Source organism: Hyperolius riggenbachi, chromosome 2 (assembly GCF_040937935.1).
Source record: "Hyperolius riggenbachi isolate aHypRig1 chromosome 2, aHypRig1.pri, whole genome shotgun sequence".
Classification (NCBI taxonomy): domain Eukaryota; kingdom Metazoa; phylum Chordata; class Amphibia; order Anura; family Hyperoliidae; genus Hyperolius; species Hyperolius riggenbachi.
The window spans coordinates 415,952,783-415,977,670 of record NC_090647.1 but is presented as its reverse complement, the minus strand read 5'-3'; the positions used below and the strand labels follow the sequence as shown (position 1 = coordinate 415,977,670).

Below are 24,888 nucleotides of genomic sequence, written 5' to 3'. Positions count from 1 at the left end.
AGATGTTATGAAGGTGGAAGTTGCAGGACTTTGTGAGGTTTGGATGTGGGGAGTAAAGGAGAGTGCGGAGCCCAGGGTGACAACCATACAGCGGGCTTGAGAGGTAGGGCGAATGGTAGTGTGGTTAACAGTGACATGCACATCTGGGAGGTTCATGGATGGCCTGGGTGGGAAGATCATAAATTCCGTTTTGTCTAGATTTAGTTTCAGGAACCTAGCGGACATCCAGGAGGAGATGGCTGATAGGCAGGAGGAGACCTTGTCCATGGTAGTGGTGGATATGTCAGGGGTGTGAAGGTAGATCTGGGTATCATCTGCATACAGATGATAGTTAAAACCCATGGAGGAGATAACCTTGCCAATGGAGGATGTGTATAGGATGAACAGTAGGGGGCCAAGGACCGAGCCTTGGGGGACTCCCACCGAGAGGTGGTTGGGGGTGGATGAGAACTCATTGAAGGTGGTCATGAAGGAGCGTAATTTCCCGTAAAAAAATTACTTGCTGGTTGAATAAAAGTAACTTTAAGTCAAAATTTGCCATGGGTATGAATAATTATGGGCAGCACTGTATGTCTTGAAAGAAAGTTCAGGTTTTGTGGAATAAGAGATACCTATAGTCATGCTACATATGAATATAAATATGTATATCCTTCAGATGAGTGAGTGCTACACTACACGCTGCACATATTACGCACTGCAGTTATTCAAGGGGCACCCAAATATCATGTTCTTTATAACAGTTATGTCAGACATACTTGGTACTCAATTCTGGTAGGGTTATCAAACAAATTACCTCATGTGAGATAATGACATTTACCGGTAGCAATTATGGTAGGTTTTAGTCATGTTTTTGCCTCATGGGGTAAATTCATGAAGTAATTTACCGAAAATAACTATTCTCATGGAAATTAAGGGGCATGTTAGAACATAATTTACCAATCAGTTTAAGACTTGCCTGTACCTTGAGGTAAAGTCAATTTGTATGCATTTTGCAGTTTTTAGTGGAGCTCCTATTGCTGTTTAGTGTTGTTCCTATTCAGGCTGTGTAATAGAAAAGAATAGTAGAAATAAAACTCCAAATATTTACTGGAATTTTTTTTATAAGGGATGTCTATAAATATACTTTTCATAGGTTGCTACCAAATCAAATACACCCTCTCCCCCCCCCCCCCCCCCCTCTCAAAAAACATGTTCCAAAACTTATGGAAGACAATTAAAAACTACTGCATGCTTACAGCCAAAATACCTCATGCCTTACCTCACTTTATGCATTTACCTCTTGTTTTACCGCACGTTTTACCTCATGTTAGGAAATGGAGAAAAAATTGCAGAATTGCTAAAAAAAAAGGGAAAAAAAGGTAAATACCTCATGAGGTATTTTACCTACAAAAAATATTTACCTCGCATAGCTACTAGAATTGAGGCCAATGTGACAGGCATCCAATTTAGCAAACAGATCAGGGACTACCATTTATTTGTCATCTTGCAGGACTTGATACCAATCACAATTTAGGAGACAAGACAAGAGACAAGACGCATAACATTTATATTGTGCTTTTCTCCTAGCTGACTTAAAGCGCTTGCACTAGGGCGTGTTCAATAGGCAGTAGCAGTGTTAGGGAATTAATAGGTGCTGCCTTACTGAATAGGAAGAGCCAAGAATTGAACCCAGGTCTCCTGTGTCAGAGACAACCTGAACCTAAACTGTTGAATATAAAAAAAAAATCCTCCAGTCCCCCACAGCGACCCTCTGTCATTTGAATGCATGGCACTGGTCCACGTGACTCCTGATCGCGCTCCCTTGAATAGGAGCGCTCTGCACATGCACCGTATGAAAAAATCTCTATTGTGCATGCGCAGAATGCTTCACAATGGGAGCGTGATCGAGGACGCGCACAGCTACACATGCACTGGCTGTCGACTCGCCAGTCAGCTAGCTGGAAGAGGGTTGCTGCGGGGGAGGACTGGAGGATCGCTTAGTGACGATGTTGGCACAGGAAGTCTGCAGGGGGCTGGTAGAAGCCCCAGATAAGTTAAACTCTCTTTTATTCATCAGTTTAGGTTCCCTTTAACCATTACACCAGCCACAGTAGAAATACCTTTGAAAATTGGTGCCACAAACTGGTTTCTATTGATAAATACAGTCTATAGCTACTGTATGTGGCTGATGATCACTATTCCCTAACCCCCACTCCTCCACCACATCCCCAAATCAAATGAATAAAATTGACTTTCTTTCCCAACTGCGATTTCATTCATATTGCAGGCCAAATCAATAAGTGAGTTAGTTATTGGTGTTCATTTGAATTTTGTTAGATTTGATGGATTTACCATGACTACCTTTAACCTCCTTGGCGGTATGAAAAATACCGCCAGGAGGGAGCGCAGCAGTTTTTAAAAAAAAAAAATTTTCTTTAATCATGTAGCGAGCCGAGGGCTCGCTACATGATAGCCGCTGCTGAGCGGCATCCCCCCGCCCGCTTCGATCGCCTTCGGCGATCTCCGATCAGGAAATCCCGTTCATAGAACGGGATTTCCTGGAGGGCTTCCCCCGTCGCCATGGCGACGGGGCGGGATGACGTCACTGACGTCGGGACGTCATTGGGAGTCCCGGGCCACCCCTCGGCGCTGCCTGGCACTGATTGGCCAGGCAGCGCTGGGGTCTGGGGGGGGGGGGGGGGGGCCGCGCGCCGCAGCAAATAGCGGCGATCGGGCGGGGGCCGGCGGCGATCAGAGTGCTGGCGCAGCTAGCAAAGTGCTAGCTGCGTCCAGCAAAAAAAAAATTATGAAAATCGGCCCAGCAGGGCCTGAGCGGCACCCTCCGGCGGCTTACCCCGTGTCCAGCACGGGGTTACCGCTAAGGAGGTTAATATGGCGACTTGCACTCTGTGATCAGAAAGTAGTGAATATGTCTGTGCTTAGCAGTTCTTATTTCACTGTACCTTAAAACTCAATTTTATTGAGAGTCACTGAACCCTTCATATATTATCAATATGGTCCTACTTACCGAGAACTTTTAAAAATAATGGGATGGTATTTACAAGCCTAAACCTTTTATATCAGTGTTGGTTAGTAAAAAATAGGACTTGTTACTTGTTTATGGTAACGTATTACCATAAAAACATTATAGTTTTTCCAAGGCATAATACATGTCCGTGAATCAATCTCATCAAGAGAAACATGTCTGGATGTGATGTATTAATAACAAATGTATTTTGTACTTATTTCAAGCAGGCATGTTCAGTATTTTACAAAAGTGAGTACACCTTTTACATTTGTTTGTAAATATTGTATTATATATTTTCATGAGACAACACTAAAGATATAGCACTTTGTTAAGTAGTCTGTGTACAGCTGGTATAACAGTGTAAATTTGCTGTCTCATAAAAATAACTCAACACACAGCTATAATGTCTAAACCATGGGTCCCCAACCTGGGGGCCGTGGCCCCCTGGGGGTCCTTGGGCAGATTTCTGGGGGGCCGCGGCTTCTCCCTCTCCCCCCCCGAGGCCGCCGCTCCTGTTACCTTATGAGCGGGTGGCCGCTTCCTTCCTTATATTCCTTCAGCCGCGGCTCTCCTCTTCGCAGCATGTCGTATTACAGCAGCGCTTCCTGCACGGCTGCTTTAAGGAGCCAAGGAGCCGGGACAGCGGTTCCCATAGTAACGGTGATGCGTATCGCCGCTACAGGAAGCCGCTACCCCACCTCCTTCCCTCCTTACAGCACCCGCGCAGGAAGCGCTGCTGTAATACGACATGCTGCGAAGAGGAGAGCCGAGGCTGGAGGAATATAAGGAAGGAAGCGGACGCTCGTTCACAAGTTAACAGGCGCGGCGGCCGCGGGGGGGAGAGGGCACCTCTGCTAGCTACACTGGGGCAGTTATACTGGGGTAACTACTGGGCTAACTGTACTGGCTACACTGGGCTAACTGTACTAGGTATACTGGGCTAACTGTACTTGCTATACTGGGCTAACTATACTTGCTATACTGGGCTAACTATACTTGCTATACTGGGCTAACTATACTTGCTATACTGGGCTAACTGTACTTGCTCTACTGGGCTAACTGTACTTGCTCTACTGGGCTAACTGTACTTGCTATACTGTTCTAACTGTACTTGCTATACTGTGGTAACTGTACTAGATATACTGTGGTAACTGTACTTGCTATACTGGGCTAACTGTACTGGCTATACTGTGGTAACTGTACTAGCTATACTGTGTGGTAACTACTAGCTATACTGTGGTAACTGTACTTGCTATACTGGGCTAACTGTACTTGCTATACTGTGGTAACTGTACTTGCTATACTGTGGTAACTGTACTTGCTATAGTGTGGTAACTGTACTTGCTATACTGGGGTAGCTGTACTAACTATACTGGGGTAACTATACTACCTAACTAACTATACTGAGGCAACTATAGTACTTATACAGGGGCAACTGTGTTAGCTACCTATACTGGGGGCAACTATACCTAGATACCTACTTACCTAGATACCTACTTACCTATATACTACACTCAAAATCAGGGAAAAGAGGGGGGGCTGCCGGCGCCACTAACCACGCCCCCCCCTCCCCCCGGGGGGCCCCAGAGAAAAGTTTGGTCGGGATAGTGGGCCCCGGGCTTAAAAAGGTTGGGGACCCCTGGTCTAAACCACTGACAACAAAATTGAGTACACCTCCTAAGGGAAGAACGTCAAAAGTCTGCCCAAAGTGTCAATATTTTGTTTGGCCACCATTATTTTGCAGCATTGCCTTAACTCTCTTGGACAGTTCACTAGAACTTCACAGGTTGTCAATGGAATCCTCTTCCACTCCTCCATGACAAAAGCTGGTGAATGTTAGAGACCTTGTGCTCTTCCACCTTCTGTTTGAGGATGCCCCACAATTGGGTTTAGATCTGGAGACATACCTGGCCAGCCCAGTACCTTAATGCTCAGTTTCATTGGCAAGGCAGTGGTCGTATTGAAAATGTGTTTGGGTCTGTTTGAATTCTTTCCTGCCAGCCAGTTTCCAAAGGGAGGGAATTGGGCTACACATCAGTATGTACAGTACATTTTGATATTCATGGTTCCCTCAATGAACTGTAATTGCCCAGTGCCAGCAGCACTTATGCAGTCCAAAACCATGAAACTCCCATCACCATGCTTGTCTGTAAGCAAGACACACTTGTCTTTGTACTCCTCACCGCCACAAACACTTGACACCATCAGAACCAAATAAGTTTATCTTGATCTCATCAGATCATAGAACATGTTTCCAGTGATCCATTTCCTTAGTCTGCTTGTCTTCAACAAATTGTTTGCAGGCTTTCTGTGTACCATCTTTAGAAGAGGCTTCCTTCTGGAACGACAGCCACACAGAACAATCTGATGCAGTGTGCAGCATATGTTCTGAGCACTGGCAAGCTAATCCTCCACCATTACAACCTCCGCAGCAAAGCTGCCAGCAATCATAAATTTATGTGCAAAAGACAGCCTCTGGATATGATGCTAAGCATGTGCACTCAACTTCCTTGGTCGACTATGGCTAAGCCTGTTCTGACTGAAACCTGTCTTGCTAAACCACTGTACGGCCACTGTGCTGCAGCTTAGTATCAGCGGGATGGCAATCTTCTTACTGCCTAGGCCATCTTTATGTAGAATAACACATCCCACCCCCCTTCCCCCCTCAGCATTCACTACCGTCACTCCTTTCCTCGCATTCCCTTTTTTTCTGTAGCGTTTTCTTTTTCTCTTTCTTTCTTTCTTTGCTCTCACATTTGCACTCATTACTTTCTCACCATTTCACTTCTTCTTGCACTTGACAAAACCAAATTTTACCTATCTAAAAACATTAAAAGCTAACTTTTAATAGATTTAATTAAAATGCCTGTCTCTGCAGATATCTCAATACTATTCTGGGGAGGGAAATTCTCCCTGAAAACCATGCATAGCCTTTATTTGGCTCTAATCAATATTATGGTATACCCCTTTTCCCCAGACTGATATAACAATTGCATACTAAGCACCAGGGGTCCTCAAACTTTTTCGGTCAAGGTCCGGGTCAAAATTCTTCAGACTGCTGGGGGGCTGGAACATACATAACATGATGCGGAAAAACATTACAATCATTACATTACATTAAATCTAAGTATTGATTCCCCCCAATCATGCTTGGAGGAGAACTCCCAGCAGCAGCCATTCAGTCATGTGGCACCCGAAGAACGTCTTTGTGCACCAGACAGTGAAGCATACCCAGGTGACAACCTGCAGTCCATTAGACAGCAGTGTCACCTGATGCTGAGTTGGAAGCCAGTGAATGGCTTCTACAGTATGTGGATGGGTGGTGCCAGCACTGCTATTCTATATGTAGGCCATAAATATTTAAAGGTGCAGTGGGCCACATCTATAAGTTATAACTTTTGTGTTTGGGGGCCAGTGAGAAAACCCCCAAACCAGCGGGCCTTAGTTTGAGGACTACTACTATACACACATCACCCCACCACAACTAGACATGTTTCACCCCTTTAAAAGAGCGGGCCTGCACAGCCAGCCGCGAGGCTACGCTGCAGATTTGCATCTCTGTTTTTTATTTTTCTTGATGTTTCTCTTTATGTATTATTGGTAGCACCTTGCACTTTTATATTTGTCCCTGATCAAGCCCCTCTTTTAAAGGGGTGAAACATGTCGGGTTGTGGTGGGGTGATGTGTGTATAGTATGCAGTTGTTATATCAGTCTGGGAAAAAGGGGTAGACCATAATACTGATTAGAGCCAAATAAAAGCTATGATGTAAGGTTTTCAGGGATTCCCAATTCCCCTCCCTAGAATAATATTGAGATATCTGCAAAGACAAGTATTTTAATTAAATCTATTAAAAGTTAGTTTTTTTTAATATGTTTTTTAAATAGGCAAAATTGTTTTTGCTAAAATGATTCAGGTTTGTGTAATAATTGCTTGCACCTAATTCCAGCACCTGTTAAGGCCACCCTATGCGCAAACCATAGTTTGCCTCCATCAGTGACCTTTGTAGTTAAGTAACCTTTGTAGTTATGGGAATGGAATGAACAATATGTTCATTGCGGGGATCCCCAGTTTGTGGCCACTCCTACCGGCGAGATCTGCGCATCGTGTTTTGTTTCCCCACACTGCCGCACATTATTGAGCGGCTGCTGCCCAATGGAAGGCTTGGATCAGTGTGCGTTTTTTCCATGTTATTGATGACGTGGTCATGCCGATCTGATCCTCCAACCTATGGATTTTTCTCTCCTCTCTCTGGGGGTGGGGGTGCGGGCCACAGCGGGATACATGGACGGCGCTCTTAAACAGCAGCTCACATGCACACATTTGTGCACAAGCCTCAGAAAAAAATAGGAATCCCTCCACGAAATGGTCATTAGGGTGTGCACTAGTGCACTATAGGCGCCCACTGCACCTCCACCTGATCCTAGCACAGCAGCATACAACAACTCACAGATAAATCATCACCAGCATTTGCTTGGACTTTTCATATATTGCATTTCACATTTATTCTTAGCTGTATGCTGCTGGTTTATATTAATTAAACTGCATAGTGCAGGAGTTCTGCCTCTCCTTTGTGTTTATGTAGAATAACAATTCTTTTTTGAGATCCTCTGAGAGTTTCTTGCCATGAGGTGCCATTTTGAACTTCCAGTGACTAGGATGAGAGAGTGTGAGAGTGATAACACTAAATTTAACATGTCTGCTACCTGTTCATACTTGAGATCCTGTGGAGAGAGAAAAAGAGACTCTCGTATCTCCTGGCCTCCGGTGTGTACCCTGTCCCCCTTCAGCAAAGTGCCATATCATTATTTCTACTTGAGATCAAGAAAGCACCAAGGCGGTTTTCTGCAGGGGCGTGGCTACATGCCAGAAGTCAGGGAGAAGACACCTTAGGTAATTATAACTTCCTGTAAGAAGAGGACCCGTGCAATGTAAAACTTGCACTGGATTTTTGCTTTAAATGTAGACTTCACCTTGTTGACAAACACTTTTTGTAAGAAAGATTGTTGCCTGCTGCAGCTAATTACTTTTGTAACAAAATGGAACTTTCTAGAGAGTCCCATAACAATTGTGCTCCTTGCAAAGTACAGAGAGTGCTGTTGCTACGTCTGCAAAGAAGAGCAATTTGAGCTTACTATCAATTTTAGAGATGCATTGCTTAAAGAGACTCTGTAACTTTAAAAAGATCCCCTGGGGGGTACTCACCTCGGGTGGGGTAAGCCTCCGGATCCTTATGAGGCTTCCCACGCCGCCTTCGTCCCACGGGGGTCTCACTGCAGCCCTCTGAACAGCCGGCGACAGGCCCGACTGTAATTTCAATATTTACCTTTGCTGGCTCCAGCGGGGGCGCTGTGGCTGCATTCGGCTCGGAAATAGACGGAAATACCCGATCTCCGTCGGGTCCGCTCTACTGCGCAGGCGCCGGAGACTTGCGCCTGCGCAGTAGAGCGGACCCGACGGCGATCGGGTATTTCCGCCTACTTCGGAGCCGACAGCCGTCAGAGCGCCTGCGCAGGAGCCAGGAAGGTAAATATTACGGCACGGCTGTACGGAGGGCTGCAGCAAGACCCCCGAGGGACGCAGGATGGCGTGGGAAGCCTCATTAGGATCCGGAGGCTTCCCCCACCCGAGGTGAGTACCCCCCAGGGGACGTTTTGCCGTTACAGTTCCTCTTTAACTGAAACTATGCAATTCACCAGAAGCATTTGGTCTTATTGTAGCTTGAGATATGGTTTAGTATCCAAAACTTCATTGCCGATTTATGTATTATTTTGTCCTGACATACCTAATGCTGGGTGCACACGTTGAGATTTCCCGCTTGATTCGCGGGATTGAACGGATTGATTCGATTATTTCAAACATGCTCGACTGGATTTCGATCGTTTTTTTCATGTTAAGTATGCAAAATTGACGGCAGGAACGATCGAAATCCAATCGAGCATGTTTGATCCGTGAATCGAGCGGGAAATCTCAACGTGTGTACCCAGCATAACAGTTACACATCATATTATGTGAAACAATGGTCCATTGAGGAGGTTTTTCAATTGAGACACCTAATCGATCCTTTGATTAAAACTTTGTACTCAGTAGAGCAAGCCAAGTTAAATTAACACCTTCAATTATTATTATTATTGATTTATAAAGCGCCAACATATTCCGTGGCGCTGTACAAAGTAAAAAACAAACATGGGTTACATAATAATACAGACAATGGTGTACACCAATATACAAGATACATAATTAGAAACAAAATACAAAAATGATACAAAATACAGAATACAAAATATAGAATTGGTAATGACAGTGATAAAAGTAACATGATGAGTAAAATGTATAATGATTTCCAAGACACAAAAGGGGAGAGAGCCCTGCCCTTACAAGCTTACAATCTAAAGGGAATGGGAAGAAACAAGAGGAGAGGTAGTATACGCTAAAATATATAGAGGCAGTGTGTTGCGATCGCTGCTGCTCTCTCCCTCCGTCCCCCTCACTCTCCTCCCTCCCTCCCCTCCGCCTACAGGATTGAACAGGACGGCGATCCGAGGCCGGGGATCGCCGATCTCGTACAGCGCTGCTGGCTGATCATGGAGCGGAGCTCCGTGAAAGGGCAAGGAACGATCGCGCATGCCTGGGAAACCACAGCTCCAGGAGTTTATGCCAATTGGTGTTAGGCAGCCGCGGCAGTCACGCCCAATGGCGTGACGCAGTCCTTAGGTAGTTAAAGCAAGTCTGAAGTGTTTCTTAAAATAAAAACAAATACTCAACTAAGTAGGCGGAAGGCTCTGGATCCTATAGAGCCTTTCAGTTCTCCTGCTGGTCTCCTCGTTCCCCTCAGGTTCCACAGTTTGAATCTCCCGCCACGGAAAGCTTTGGCAGTCTTCGGAAGCACTTGGGCTCCTGAAGACCGGTGGCTCTGTACTGCGCATGTGCGGGTGCTCAAGAGAGGGCAATCGCACATGCGCAGTATGGAGAGGCCCGTATTCAGAAGCCCGAGTGCTTTCGACGTCTGCCAAAGTCTCCCCAATCCGGAGGAGAGCAGTCCACGATCGCATGGTCGTGGACTGTTAACGGGTGAGACTGCAGGGCAACACGGACATCGGCAGGAGAATGGCATTTTTAAAAATGCTTCAGACTCCCTTTAAGAAATTCTTAATTGCCTGCAAACTGAAATGGAAAGATAATTTTAAAATGTAAAAAGAGTTTGCAGTATTTGTATTTTATGGCAATTTTTTAAATCAAAAATTGAATTTCTCTTTAAAGGGAACCTGAAGTGAGAGGAATACGCAGGCTGCTATCTTCATTCTCTAATAGACAATGCCAGTTGCCTCACTTCTGTGCTGATGCCTTGCCTTTAAGGGCCCTTTTACAATGAGTCAGTTGCGTTTAGATAATGTCACAATCCAACTTTGCAGAAAAGACGCACTGCGCACTACCGCTGCAGTATGGCCATACAGTGAAGCATACAATGAAAGTATGCCTCACCACTACTAAAAAATGCAAGTGTTACTCAGTTAATACACAGCACTTTGTTGGAACCCGCTGCACCAAGCACGATGTGGAATGCCCCATAAGAATATCATTGCATTTTGTCGCAATGCAGTGATAGTGTGTAAGGGCCCTAATACTGGTCCAGAATGAGCATGCAGATCAGAGGCTTTGACTCTGGTCTGACTCCACTGGCTACAGGCTAGTGTATGACTCAAAAACAACTAAAGCTTAACACTAGTTTCACACATGGAGCAAGGGAGCTCTCAGCAGGACAGTCACACTGCACTGTTTTGTGTTTAAATCACCTGTGGCAGAGTGCACCAACTGAGTGATTTGCTAACACTCCCCTTCCCACCCACTCAGTGACGGACAGGAAGTATGTCAATGAATGATATATGATCGGTGCATGCGGGCTGCACTGCTACCATAACAATCTAAATAGATTGCTGCTGTGCCATTCACTGTAATGCAATTGTGTGCCTAGCAGTACCACTCGGCAATGCTTCATCCGAGGCATACCTAGGGAAAGGAGCCCTTATGGCAAACAGTAAATTTGCTCCCTGAGGAAGGGAGAGGAAGGCACATCTTCCAAAAATGTTAAGGTGTACTCACAATTTAGGTTGTGTCCAAGTTGAAGTGAAGAATGGCCTGTAAGAATGCAGTATGATAACAGGTCAGTGTATACATATCCCCTAAATACCAATTAGGCTGATGGAGGTTGATTCATTAAGCTGCACTGCTTGAAAGGTAGCCTATTAGACCAATCAAAGTACAGAGATCACGTCCATTAAAGCCACTGGATCGGTCCGGGCTAGGTTCCGTGGAGTGGACGTTACTTAGACAGATCGCGAGTAAGTTAGCAGCGCACGCTACGCTGCACTAACGCGCGTAGCGTGGGCATAACTCACACTCCTCTCATTAAGCTGAGCTGCTTTAGCAGTGCAACTTAAGGAATCAACCCCATGGTTCCAACTCTAAAAGTATAATCGGGCAACAGAATGTGCCTAAAAATATTAAAGACAACCCCTCCTACCAACAGACCTCCAGATAACGTTTACAGCCTACCTTTCTTCATGCTATCCAGCATCGAGTTACCTGACTCTGAACTGCCTTGCTCTGCTCCCTATGCCTCACCTCAATTGATGCCGAAGAGCAGAGCAGAGCTGTTGCAGAGCCCCTGCCAGCTGCACAAAGTAAGAGGCGCTCATGGCACATGCCCTACCTGGACCCCTCTAGATACGCCTCTGTGTGTTGTCCAAAGTACTTATTTTGCATCGCACCGCGGGTAGTGTGGCCAGTCTTATAGAGCATAATGGCCACTGTGACCTGGAAGTGGCGGGGGAGATCACTGCAACACGCCGCAATATGTGACAAGGGCCTCAAGCTCAGCATGACAGCCAGGCAACTATAATAGTTTATAAGAGAATGAAGATGGCAGCCTCTGTATTCCTACCATTTCAGGTTCCCTTTAAAGTAGCGTTCAGCGAGCACCAGCTATTAGAACACATTTACAAGGATTTTGTGTTTTAGAAATAGAACAAAGAAGGACCGTTTTCCAATGTATGTGTACAGGTTTAGCATGCCACACACATTTTCAAATATCTTTGAACTGATTGTCCTTACAGAAAAGGCCTTGGCATATAATGACAAAGAAAAGGGATTCGCTCTCTTGAACTTTTCTTTCATTCCTGTCAAATAACATTGAATGGCTCTGTAATTGAATGCATTCTTTACATAGATTTAAAAAAAATAGATTTTTTTTATGTCATAGTGAAAATATGTATCTGCAAAATAATGTACATTAAAGGATTAGTGTACTTATTAATATATTAAATCAGTTCCAAATTTCTCCCTGATCAATAATGGAGTTATCATGTATGATTTATTTACCTTTTTTTTGTAGAAATATGAGAACTCCATGGTTGCTTATCATGTGGAAACACTTCTCTTCTACAGTTTCTATATACGCTGTACACCGGCTCTTCAGTACAGTCTCTCAAAAAAGTAACTACACCTCTCACAATTTTTGTAAATTTTTATTATATATTTTAATGGGATAACAATGAAGATATGGCACTTCAACCTTTGCAGCAGTGCTGCCAGCACTCATACGTCTGTTTGCAAAAGACAACCTCTAGATATGATGCTGAGCACGTGCACTCTTTCTCGTTCTTTAACCATTTCTGCCGCCCGGACGTGAAGCTCACGTCCGGGCGACTGCTCTGCAGCGATGCCGCGCTTCGGCGTGCCCCCGTGGTGTCCCCCGGTAGCCCTGGGATCGGTGAATGGGAACATGGTTCCCGATCACCGATCCATGTCCCCTGCAGAAAAACCGAAACGCTCTCACAAAAGGCTTCTGTCTTTCTGCGCGTCAAAATTTCCACACCCTCCTTGTCCTTCCACTTAGCGAGAAGCACAAGGAGGGTAAAAAAAACTGAAGGTGGCCATCTTGTGGCCAAATAGTAAAACTACATCTACATATTTTTTACATTACAATTTACACATATAACAACATTAAAAATTAACTGTTTATTTCTCACACCAAAATATTACCCAAATAAAATTTTTTATGGAAAAAAAAAATTACAATTAAAAAAAAAAAAAAAAAAAAAAGACATAAATAGTTACCTAAGGGTCTGAACTTTTTAAATATGCATTTGAAGGAGGTATACTACAAACATTTTTAAAATAATAAGCTTGTAAATAGTGATGGACGCAAAACGGAAACAATGCACCTTTATTTGCAAATAAAATATTGGCGCCATACATTGTGATAGGGACAAAATTTAAATGGTATAATAACCGAGACAAACGGGCAAATAAAATACATAGGTTTTAATTATGGTAGCGTGGATTATTTTAAAGCTATAATGGCCGAAAACTGAGAAATAATGAATTTTTTCCATTTTTCTCGTATTAATCCAGTTAAAATGCATTTATAAAAAAATAATTCTTAGCAAAATGTACCACCCAAAGAAAGCCTAATTAGTGGCGGAAAAAACAAGATATAGATCAATAAATAATGATAAGTAGTGATAAAGTTATTAGCGAATGAATGGGAGGTGAAAATTGCTCTGATGCATAAGGTGAAAAATCGCCGCAGGCTGAAATGGTTAATCAACCACAGAGAGGCTTGTTCTGACTGTAACTTGTCCTGTTAAACCGCTGCTATATGGTCTTGGCCATCGTGCCACTGCTCAGTTTTAGGCAGCGTTGCCAACCGCCCGTAAATTTACGGGCATTCCGTAAATTTTGTTACAAATTTAGCTGCCCGTGAATTCCGTAAGGAATTCAGCAGCGTCCGTAAGGGCAGCCACCCGGCCGCCCTGTGAGCAGGAGGGGACAGCGCAGAGAAGAGGGAGAACTGTGGGATCAGTGGTGGGGAAGGGCGGACCCCCCCTTCCCTTACCTTAGGGCGCTCCCTCCCTCGCTCTCCCCTCCAGAACAAAGTGTTGTGCGGTGGCTGGCAGCGGGCGGAACTTACCTCCGTCTCGCTCCAAGCGCCGGAAGTTCTTATATACCCCTGCCTACATATACTGGGGACATATACCCCTGGCCAGTGGCTACATATTCTGGGCACATATACTCCTGACTACATATACTAGGCACATATACCCCTGGCTACATATACTGGGCACATATACCTCTGGCTACATATACTGGGGACATATATCCCTGCCTACATATACTGGGCACATATACCCCTGGCTGCATATACTGGGCACATATACCCCTGGCTAGCGGCTACATATACTGGGGACATATACCCCTGGCTACATATACTGGGCACATATACCCCTGGCTACATTTACTGGGGACATATACCCCTGCCTACATATACTGGGCACATATACCCCTGCCTACATATACTGGGCACATATACCCCTGGCTACCTGTTCTGGGGACATCTCTACCCCTGGCTACCTGCTCTGGGGCTATCTATACCGCTGGCCACCTATTCTGGGTACACCTATAGACCCGGGGCTACCTATTTTTGGGGAACCACTGCTGTCAGATTAAGTGTATTTTGGGGAACTACTGCCAGATTATGTGTATGTTGGGGGAATCGCTGCTGCCAGATTACATCTATTTTTAGGGAACCACTGCCATATTATCTATATTTTTATGTAGAATTTTGGGTGAAATGCATTGTATTTTGGGGGAAGGGGGGAAACACTATGGCAGAGCTCAAACTTCCTTGGCAGAAATTTTACAGCACTACTAAAATCATGTATATTTGGCCCCACCCATGACCACACCCACATTCTGTTGTGTGGCCACGCCCATTTTTCATGCAGGGGATTTTGTTAGTAAAAACAATCTTTTGTCAGTAAATTTTTAGGTATTTGTCAGTAAAAAATAATGTGAAAGGTTGGCAACACTGGTTTCAGGGTGTTGAACCTTTTAGAGACCGAGTGCCCAAACTGCAACCCAAAATGCACTTATTTATCACAAAACACCAACCCAGAAATGTATACTGAATACTGAGGTTTTAGTTTTGAAAAAAACAAACTCATACACTACTAACCAGCCCACGGGTTGTTTTCACCTTATGGACAAGAGGAATTTTCACATTTCAGTGTTCCTCCCAATTATTCTTCAATAATGTTATCACACTTATATAATCTAGCTCGTTTCTTTTTTCCAGGACAAATTAGGCTTTTTTTTGGGGGGGGAGGGGGGGTATTTTTTCTTAGTAATTGTTTTATTCTCTATGCATTCTAAAGGTAAAAAATAACACAAGTCACTGATACTCCATTTCCATCCACTATATTTTTTAAAATAATGTTGCTGTAGATAAAACACACACATTTTATTTGCTTATTTATCATGGTTAAGTTATGTTCCTAATGCACTGTATGGGGATAATATATTATTTGGATATAAAGATGTATTTTTTCTATATTTTGTAGTTTTTCTCATTGTATCCTAACAATTGCCCTTATTTGCAAAAATAACAGTAATATACCCTAATGGCATACATATTTAAAAAGCTGAGTCCCTAAGGTAACAATTTATGTATTCTATTTTAAATTCTGTCTCTTTGTGTGCTTTTGCTAACTTTTCATTTTGGTGCAGAGTATATGAATTAACATTGTATTACTTTTTGTTCAGTTTGTTACCGTTTGTCAGTAAAAAGAATTTACAAGGCATAGGCCTCAACACTAAAACACCTTTATCATGGTTTGATAGTACCACATATCTCTCGGTTAATATAGCAGGCTATTAACTCCAAAGTGTACAAGTGGCTTTGTACAGGCCAGTTTTCCACAAAGTATTTTAGTGCCATGCTTTGTTTGCATAGCCCTGGGAAAGAGTCTGAACAGCAGAAAAAAGGCCACAAATGTCACCATTATGGAAAGCCAGCAACCAGGGCTATTGAAAAGTGGGTGTTTTGTAAGCTACTGACTCGTGTAGTTTTGCTGAAACTTTCCCAAGTTTGATCATAATTTTGAAAATGACATTTTTTGAATGATGGATTGAGTTTCTCCCTGCCTAATTTATATGTGACAGGGGTCTAAGCAATAACACACATCAAATTATTCTGCAACTTGTTTTCAGGTCACATACATCATTGGATTACAAACTGTCTGCACAGCTATCCATTATTCTTAAGGTGCACCTATGGCTTTTTGCAGTTCATTTAGATAGAGCTGGTTAGTGTTAGGAGTAGGTGGAGGGTGGGTAGGGTTAGAAGTATATGGATAGATTTAGATTCCCTGCGCTCTTCCGTTTCTGTAAAAACAATCTAATATAGTGTGAACCTGTTTAGCAACAATACATCACACCACCCAACAACTGTGCTAGTGAGAGACGTGTATTCACTCCGTGGTTCCCACCACCTCTAATACAAGAGCGGCTCACCAGATTTTAACCACCAAATTATAGGTGGAATCCTCGCTTAATATGTGGACCTCTTGGTAACATCAGTAATCCACATCCATCATAGAGTAAAAAAGGCCTTTAATCTTCACTAAAACAAAATAAAAACTTTCATAGCGCAACACATCTGCTACATAAAATATCACACTGCGCTCCTCGCGCCCTCCATAAACTTACAAGCTCCAGAAGAATAATGTAGCGTATCACAGCGGCAAGGCTGTAGAGTTCAATCAGTGTCGGTATTTGATCCGTGCGCGGCGTCCCGCTCGCTCAGCATCCGACTCCCAGACCTCTTCAAGACTTCCGCGTTGGTGCGTCAGGCGTACTGGCTCCGCCTATAATTTGGTGGTTAAAATCTGGTGAGCCGCTCTTGTATTAGAGGTGGTGGGAACCACGGAGTGAATACACGTCTCTCACTAGCACAGTTGTTGGGTGGTGTGATGTATTGTTGCTAAACAGGTTCACACTATATTAGATTGTTTTTACAGAAACGGAAGAGCGCAGTGAATCTAAATCTATCCATATACCCAAGAGGAATTAACACAGCGCACTCCAGTATTTGATTGGACTCAAAACGTGGTGGACTTATATATATGAATGAATTTTAAAGCTAAAATTTACAGGTTTTTAGTACGAATTGTAGTTGCAATAGTAGAATAGGTGGGCGCAGCATTTGTTTGATATTTTCAGTAGGGTTAGAAGTAGTTGAGGGTTGGTTAGGGTTAGGCATGCATAGCATAGGGTTCAGGTGAGAGTTAGGGCACAGTGGGTGATAGTAGAATATTGGTTAAATTACTGATATTCTACTATTGTGAATTACAGAATATCAGTAAAAATTACTATTGCTTTTTTTATATATATATTTTTTTATATTTATGATAGTTGCTATATTTGTAGCCTCAGTTTCTATAGTGGGCCATCCCCCGCTACTTTATCAGGCGACTCTGGCACCCAAATGTATTGTTCCCATGGACAATTTTTTGCATCTTTTACACTTTTTCGCATGTGCGTCATCCACCATAGACTGCTGGCATGAAACAAGGCTGTAAAATGAATGATTACATGCAAACTTGCACGTGCATTTCAACAAAGCCTTACTATTTCCCTAACATTGTTACTTGTTTTTATGAATGATTAATGATTACTGTTACTGGCGGTAGCAGTCATCATTCAAGTATAAGGTAAGTACCCACGTGAAGATGGATCGGGGATCAGTGGTGACCAGCGACCATGCCCTGATCCAACTTCATTAACGCATTAACAAAGGCTTGAACGATCATTTAAATGATCGCCATAAAATTATCATGGTGGCCAATGGGAATCTAAGCGATCCATCACAACTGCCGCTTGTCGCTAAACATAATATAACTAATTTTCACTAAACAACGTTACACAATATCTTTCAACACAAAAAAGTCGCTTGTCACAAAAATATTTGCTGCAAGAATCATGTTGTGGGTATGAACCTTCAGGTACACTGTTTAGAGTAGGGACCCCGTGATCCCTTATACCAGTCATCACTCATTGGGGGAGAGGGGGCGCTCATGAATACTTTTTTATATATATTTTTAATTAACTTTTTAAACTTTTTTTTAATCAATGATAAAATGAATAAACTAAATAAAAATTATACTGAATAAAAAATAAAAATGATAAACTAGGAGTAATATTGATAATTGATGGGCACTTAGGGCACTGATTAGTCAATGGATCACATGATCTCTCAGGCCAATCACTGCTGAAGTAGGGGGAGTCACATGCATGTGGGTGAGTGCTTAATTGTTAAAGTAGTTATGTACTTCCTGTATGCATTTTGAGAAGGATCACTGTTACTGGCTGTAACAGCAATCATTCTAACTAAACAGGCACGGATCGGCTCAGGGACACGTCCCCTTCCCCAATCTTTGCTTCATTGGCCATCGGAATCCGGCAGACTGTACATGGCTCTCGGGACGTGACCCTCAGTGAATGTGGCTGAAGCAGTTAAAGGACCGCCTACATTTAAAATGCGCCAATTACCCCACATTTTGAAGAAAGCAGCCACCCCACATTTGAAATTCAGCAATAACCCCATCTATGCATAGTAGCAATTAACTACTTATCCGCAAATTAAATGCAACAATTATTCCCAAAAATGAAATGCAGCAGTTACCCCACATAGCATAGCAGCAATTACCCTCACAAGTGAAATGCAGCATTTACCCCCACAAATCATAGTAGCACATAGTAGCATAGTAGCAGCATTTACCCCCACAAATAAAATGCAGCACTGATCCCACATATCATAGCAGCACATTACCCTCACATTTCAATTGCATCAATCGCCTCACATGAAATCCAGTAATTAACCCTCAATTGAAATGCAGTAATTACCCTCCTGTTAGTGGGTGGGAGAATAGCTTGTGCAATATGCACTGCACTTCTTTGCTTTAAAGTAGTTTTGGCTTGCAGTATGCATGTCCAGAGAAAGAAGAGCGAGCCTGGAATGCCACCTGTGGCACGCATGCCATGGGTTCGCTACCACTGGCCTAGGCCATCCTAATGTAGAACATCAATTGATATTTTTTTTAGGGTCCTTAGAGAGTTCTCTACTTCGAGATGCTGTGTTGAACTTCCAGTGACCAGTATGAGCGAGTGTGAGTGTGGTCAACCTGCTCCCCATTCACAACTAAAACCTTGTAACACTAACAAGTAACATGGCCCTGGGGAGGGAAAATGTCTAATTGGGCCGAATTCTAGATGTTGTTCACTTAGGTGTATACTCACTTTTTTTGCCCACAGTTGAGACATTAATAACTGTTGAGTTATTTTGATGGGACAGAAAATGTATGCTGTTAAACAAGTGTTACACTGACACATTTACATGTATCAAAGTGTCATATATTCAGTGTTGTCCCATGAAAATATATATTTACAAAAATAAGAGAGGTATACTTACTTTTGTAAAGTACTGTATCTATCAAGTGCCATCTTACAGCAGCTGCTCACGTCTACATGAGACGTGTGCTCACATATCTGTGTCATAATGTCTTTCTGCATATTCCCTCCCATTTCTGTCTGTACACAGAAAGCAGAGGTGTAATCACTGGGAGGGATAGCACAGAGTAGTGACCTGTCCTAAATAATGCCTGCTACACACCATGCAATTTTCTAGTCAGATAGATGGGTTGAATTGATTATTTTCACAGGTCCGATCTGATTTCCTATCGTTTTTCTGATCAATTTTGTATAAAAGTGATTGGAATATCGATCAGAGGAAGGATCAGAAATCAGATGGGACCTGTCAGAAACAAGTGACTTGACCCATCTATTTCACAGGAAATTGCATGGTGTGTACCAGGCTTTACCTTCAAGACATTTTGGTAAGACTTTCAGTCAACTAGGCAAACATTTTAGAGCTGGTGTTCAGTGAGTACAGAATGCACAGTGTGTAAATAACTGACAACCAAAGGATCCTCAAATATCTTTCAGTTGGGCAAAATCAGCAATTGTACTTATAAATATATTATAAGGTGAAATCTCTGCTCACCAAACAATAGTTTATTTAAAGAAACAGTCCTAAAGCTCTAAAAAATGCCAACAAATACCTTTTAATACCACTCTGAGTCTGGACATCTATACAATTAATGTAGGGGTAACTAATAAAATGTTTAACTGTTTGGCTATCGTCATGTGTCCTGGTGTCTACATAATTCAAACAGAACATTTCACACAAACTAAAGATGGTCATACAGCTATACATGGCTACCAAATCGAACATCAGCTAGATCATTCTCTGATCGAATCTGATCAGAGAACAATCTATTGGGTGCCCACACACTGCACACAGGTGTTTAATCAATTTCAGCATAAAATCAATTGAAAATCTGTGGAGCTGCCTGCCTCACTGCCCAGGTCTCCCCCAGTCAGTGCCCCCCCCCCGGGTGGAAGCAGAGCTCTCACCTGTCCTGCTAGCACGTGTCCTCCCAGGTCTGGTGGTTAAACTTCATGCCTCGGCCCCCTCTTCCGTGTCCCTCTTCTCTTTCATGACATGTGACAAAAGCTAAAGTTTAAACACTAGAGCTCCAGCATGTATGCTGCCGCCCGAACCTCTAGTGTTTGATCTTTGGCTTATGACACTGAAGAGAAGAGGACACAGGAGGAGGAGACCTGTGGCGTGAAGTTAAATGCCTGACCCTGGAAGACACGTGCTAGCAGGACAGGTAAGAGTATTGCCGCTAATCTGTGTTGGCCATAGCCAAATCGAACGGCACTAGTGATGCACTCTTGACCTGCCACAGATCGTGCAAAATTTTACATTGTGTGTGATCGACCAAATCAATCAATTTCAGATGGAAAACGATTGGGCACAATTTGCATGACTGATTTCTTGCAGATTTGACCACAGTGATCAAATCTACCGTATATCAATGGGAAAGCTAAACTAGTGTATGCCCAGCATAACTCATCCCAGCAAACAATGGTCATGGTGGTGTGATGATCCACATATGGCCTTACATTAGACGACTTGGCAGCCAATCGTCCATCGATGATGTAGGGCTGTCTTGCTTGATTGGGAGCGTGGTGGTAATGGCGAGCAATATCGGAACGAGTGACATGCAATATGCTGTGTGCATTTATACATTAACTGTCCTGTGTCGCAGTGCTGGTCCGTTGTCCAAAACCGCAGCTCTTTCATAGCCACATACACGCCAGTGGCGCGAATGAAGTCACGCTACGCCAGTAGTGTGTATGTGGCTATGGAAAAGTGGGGGATTCGGACGATGAACGGACACTGCGACACAGGACAGGTAATGTATAAAAGCACACATGCACAAAGCAAACGTACATACAGGGGTTGGACAAAATAATGGAAACGCCTTGAAAATCAACAAAACATATTTTAATATGGTGTAGGTCCACCTTTTGCTGCAATTACAGCCTCAATTCTCCGAAGTATTGATTCATACAAATTGTGAATTGTTTCCAAAGGAATTTTAGCCCATTCTTCAGTTAAAGGGAAGATCCACGGAGTTGTTTAAAAAAAATAAAAATACTAATCCACTTACCTGGGGCTTCCTCCACCCCGTGGCAGGCAGGACGTGTCCTCAACGCCGCTCTGGAGGCTCCCGGTCTTGTCCGGTGGCTCACCCGACCTGGCCAGGCCGGTTTCCTTTTCGGGCTTCTCCTTGTGCTCCAACGTGCGTATCACATGGTCGCACTGACGTCATCGGACATCCTACGGACTGTACTGTGCAGGCGCAGAAAGACCGCGTGAGACGCACATTGGAGCGCACAAGAGTCCGACCTGGATGCCGGCCTGGCCAGGTCGGGTGAGCCACCGGAGAAGACCGGGAGCCTCCGGAGTGGCGTCGAGGGCACGTCCTGCCTGCCACTGGCTGGAGGAAGCCCCAGGTAAGTGGATTAGTATTTTTATTTCTCTGTGAACCCTCCCTTTTAAAACGCCCTCCAGTTCTTTTAGAGATGATTGCGGAGGGTATCGACTTTTTACTTGAATCTCTAATAATGACCATAAATGCTCAATAATGTTGAGGTCTGGGGATTGTGGTGACCAGATGAGATGCTCAACTTCAATAGAATGTTCCTCGTGCCATTCTTTAACAATTTTAGCTGTATGGATTGGGGCATCATCATCTTGAAAGATGGCATTCCCCTCCGGAAACAGTTCTTGAACCATAGGATGAACTTGGTCGCCCTAAATTCCTAAATAGTCTCGGCCAGGGCCGGATTTACCATAAGGCACTGTAGGCATGTGCCTACAGGTGCCTTGTGCGGGACAGGCGACTCCCCTCCTCCTCCCTCACGACTTTCTCCCTTCCCTGCAATGATGTACCTAGCTGCCGCTCTGCTAACACCACCTGCGCCCCCTCCCCCACCTCAGGTGTGCGAAGGTCAGAGATGCCGGGGCGGAAGGAGAAGACCAGGAAGACGCTGTTCTGGAGGGGGATTCGTGAGTAGCTTCCTTCTTGTTGTTCCAGCCACTTATGTCTTTGCAGCAGAGTTCAGCCTAGACCCCAGCCCAGGAGAAAGCTTCCCCCTGCCAAAAGACGGACCCCTTGCAGTGATGGCAACTCGTCCTCCATGCCCTCCACGTTTGGAGGGAAGCATCCACAGCCCCAGCCAGAAGACCCACAGGAAACCGGCAGACAGCTTCGTACATGCTGGCCCTGCATGTGCTGGAGTGTCTTCTTTTCGAGGCACAGACAGAGCTGCTTGCTGAATTCCTGGAGCAGTTCAAGGAAGGGGGCAGCCCCCAGCCGTTATCCTTATCGGGGGAGGCCACCAAGCAGCTGCTGGCTGAACTACTGCTCTCCTTCTGGATGATGTCGGAGTACAACACTCAGCACAGCCACAACTTCAAGGTGATCCCTGCTCATCCTTCTCCTACTTCACTGCTCTGTCCTTAATTCCCATCATCCTCATCCTCCAATGCTCTGTCCTCCACATCCTCCTGCTACACTGCTCTCTCCTCATCTTCATCCTTCACTGCTCTGATCTCCTCATCATCCTCCTGCTACACTGCCCTATGCTTCTCATCCTCCTGCTTCACTGTCCTGTCCTTTTCATCCTCCTTCTTTACTGTTCTCTGCATCCTTCTGTTTTACTGTTTTGTCCTCATCATCCTCCTGTTTTATCGTTCTGTCCTCCCTTTCCTCCAGCTTTACTGTTCTGTCCTCCTTGTCCTCCTGCTTTACTGTTCTGTCCTCCTTATCCTCCTGCTTTACTGTTCTGTCTGCCTCATCCTCCTGCTTCTCTGTTCTTTGCTCCTTATTCTTCTGTTTCCCTGTTCTTTCCTCCTCATCCTCCTGCTTTACTGTTCTGTACTCCTCATCCTCCTGTTTTACTGTTCTGTCCTGCTCATTCTCCTGCTTTCCTGCTCTGGCCTGTTCATCCTCCTGCTTTACTGTTCAGTCTTCCTTATCCTCCAGCTTTACTGTTCTGTCCTCCTTATCCTCCTGCTTTACTGATCGGAGTCTAACACTCAGCACAGCCACAACTTCAAGGTGATCCCTGCTCATCCTTCTCCTTCTTCACTGCTCTGTCCTTCATTCCCATCATCCTCATCCTTCAATGCTCTGTCCTCCACATCCTCCTGCTACACTGCTCTCTCCTCATCTTCATCCTTCACTGCTCTGATCTCCTCATCATCCTCCTGCTACACTGCCCTGTGCTTCTCATCCTCCTGCTTCACTGTCCTGTCCTCCTCATTCTCCTGCTTTACTGTTCTGTACTCCTCATCCTCCTGCTTTACTGTTCTGTACTCCTTATCCTCCTGTTTTACTGTTCTGTACTCCTCATCCTTCTGTTTTACTGTTCTGTCCTCATCATCTTCCTGTTTTACTGTCCTGTCATCATCCACCTGTTTTATCATTCTGTCCTCCTCATCCTCCTGCTTTACTGTTCTGTCCTCCTCATCATCCTGCTTTACTGTTCGGTCTTCTTCATCCTCCAGCTTTACTGTTCTGTCCTCCTTATCCTCCTGCTTTACTGATCGGAGTCTAACACTCAGCACAGCCACAACTTCAAGGTGATCCCTGCTCATCCTTCTCCTTCTTCACTGCTCTGTCCTTCATTCCCATCATCCTCATCCTTCAATGCTCTGTCCTCCACATCCTCCTGCTACACTGCTCTCTCCTCATCTTCATCCTTCACTGCTCTGATCTCCTCATCATCCTCCTGCTACACTGCCCTGTGCTTCTCATCCTCCTGCTTCACTGTCCTGTCCTCCTCATTCTCCTGCTTTACTGTTCTGTACTCCTCATCCTCCTGCTTTACTGTTCTGTACTCCTTATCCTCCTGTTTTACTGTTCTGTACTCCTCATCCTTCTGTTTTACTGTTCTGTCCTCATCATCTTCCTGTTTTACTGTCCTGTCATCATCCACCTGTTTTATCATTCTGTCCTCCTCATCCTCCTGCTTTACTGTTCTGTCCTCCTCATCATCCTGCTTTACTGTTCGGTCTTCTTCATCCTCCAGCTTTACTGTTCTGTCCTCCTTATCCTCCTGGTTACTGTTCTGTCCGCCTCATCCTCCTGCTTCTCTATTCTTTGCTCCTTATCCTTCTGTTTCCCTGTTCTTTCCTCCTCATCCTCCTGCTTTACTGTTCTGTCCTCCTCATCCTCCTACTTTACTGTTCTGTCTTCCTCATCCTCCAGCTTTACTGTTCTGTCCCCCTTATCCTCTTGCTTTACTGTCCTATCTTTAGCCTCCTGCTTTACTGTTCTGTCCGTCTCATCCTCCTGCTTCATTGCTCTGTCCTCATCCACCAGCTTCGCTGCTCTGTCCTCATCTTTCACTGATCTGTCCTCATCCTTAACTGTTCTGGCCTCCTCATCTGCCAGCTTCACTGCTCTGTGCTCCTAATCCCCAACTTCACTACTCTTTACTCCTCCTACTTCACTGCTCTGTCCTTTATCCCTGTCTGACTTTACTAACCTCTGGAGCTTACACCATAAGGGCCCATTTCCATTAGTGCCAAATTTGGCACGAATCTGCAGCATTTTCCTGCAG

At 44.3% G+C, this 24,888-nt stretch overlaps 1 protein-coding gene across 7 annotated transcripts in view; it reads left to right on the top strand.

Annotated features, from left to right (window-relative positions):
- Nucleotides 1-24,888, top strand: part of LOC137546880 (cyclic AMP receptor-like protein A) — an 836,868-nt gene that overhangs the window by 672,803 nt on the left and 139,177 nt on the right. The window lies entirely within an intron of this gene.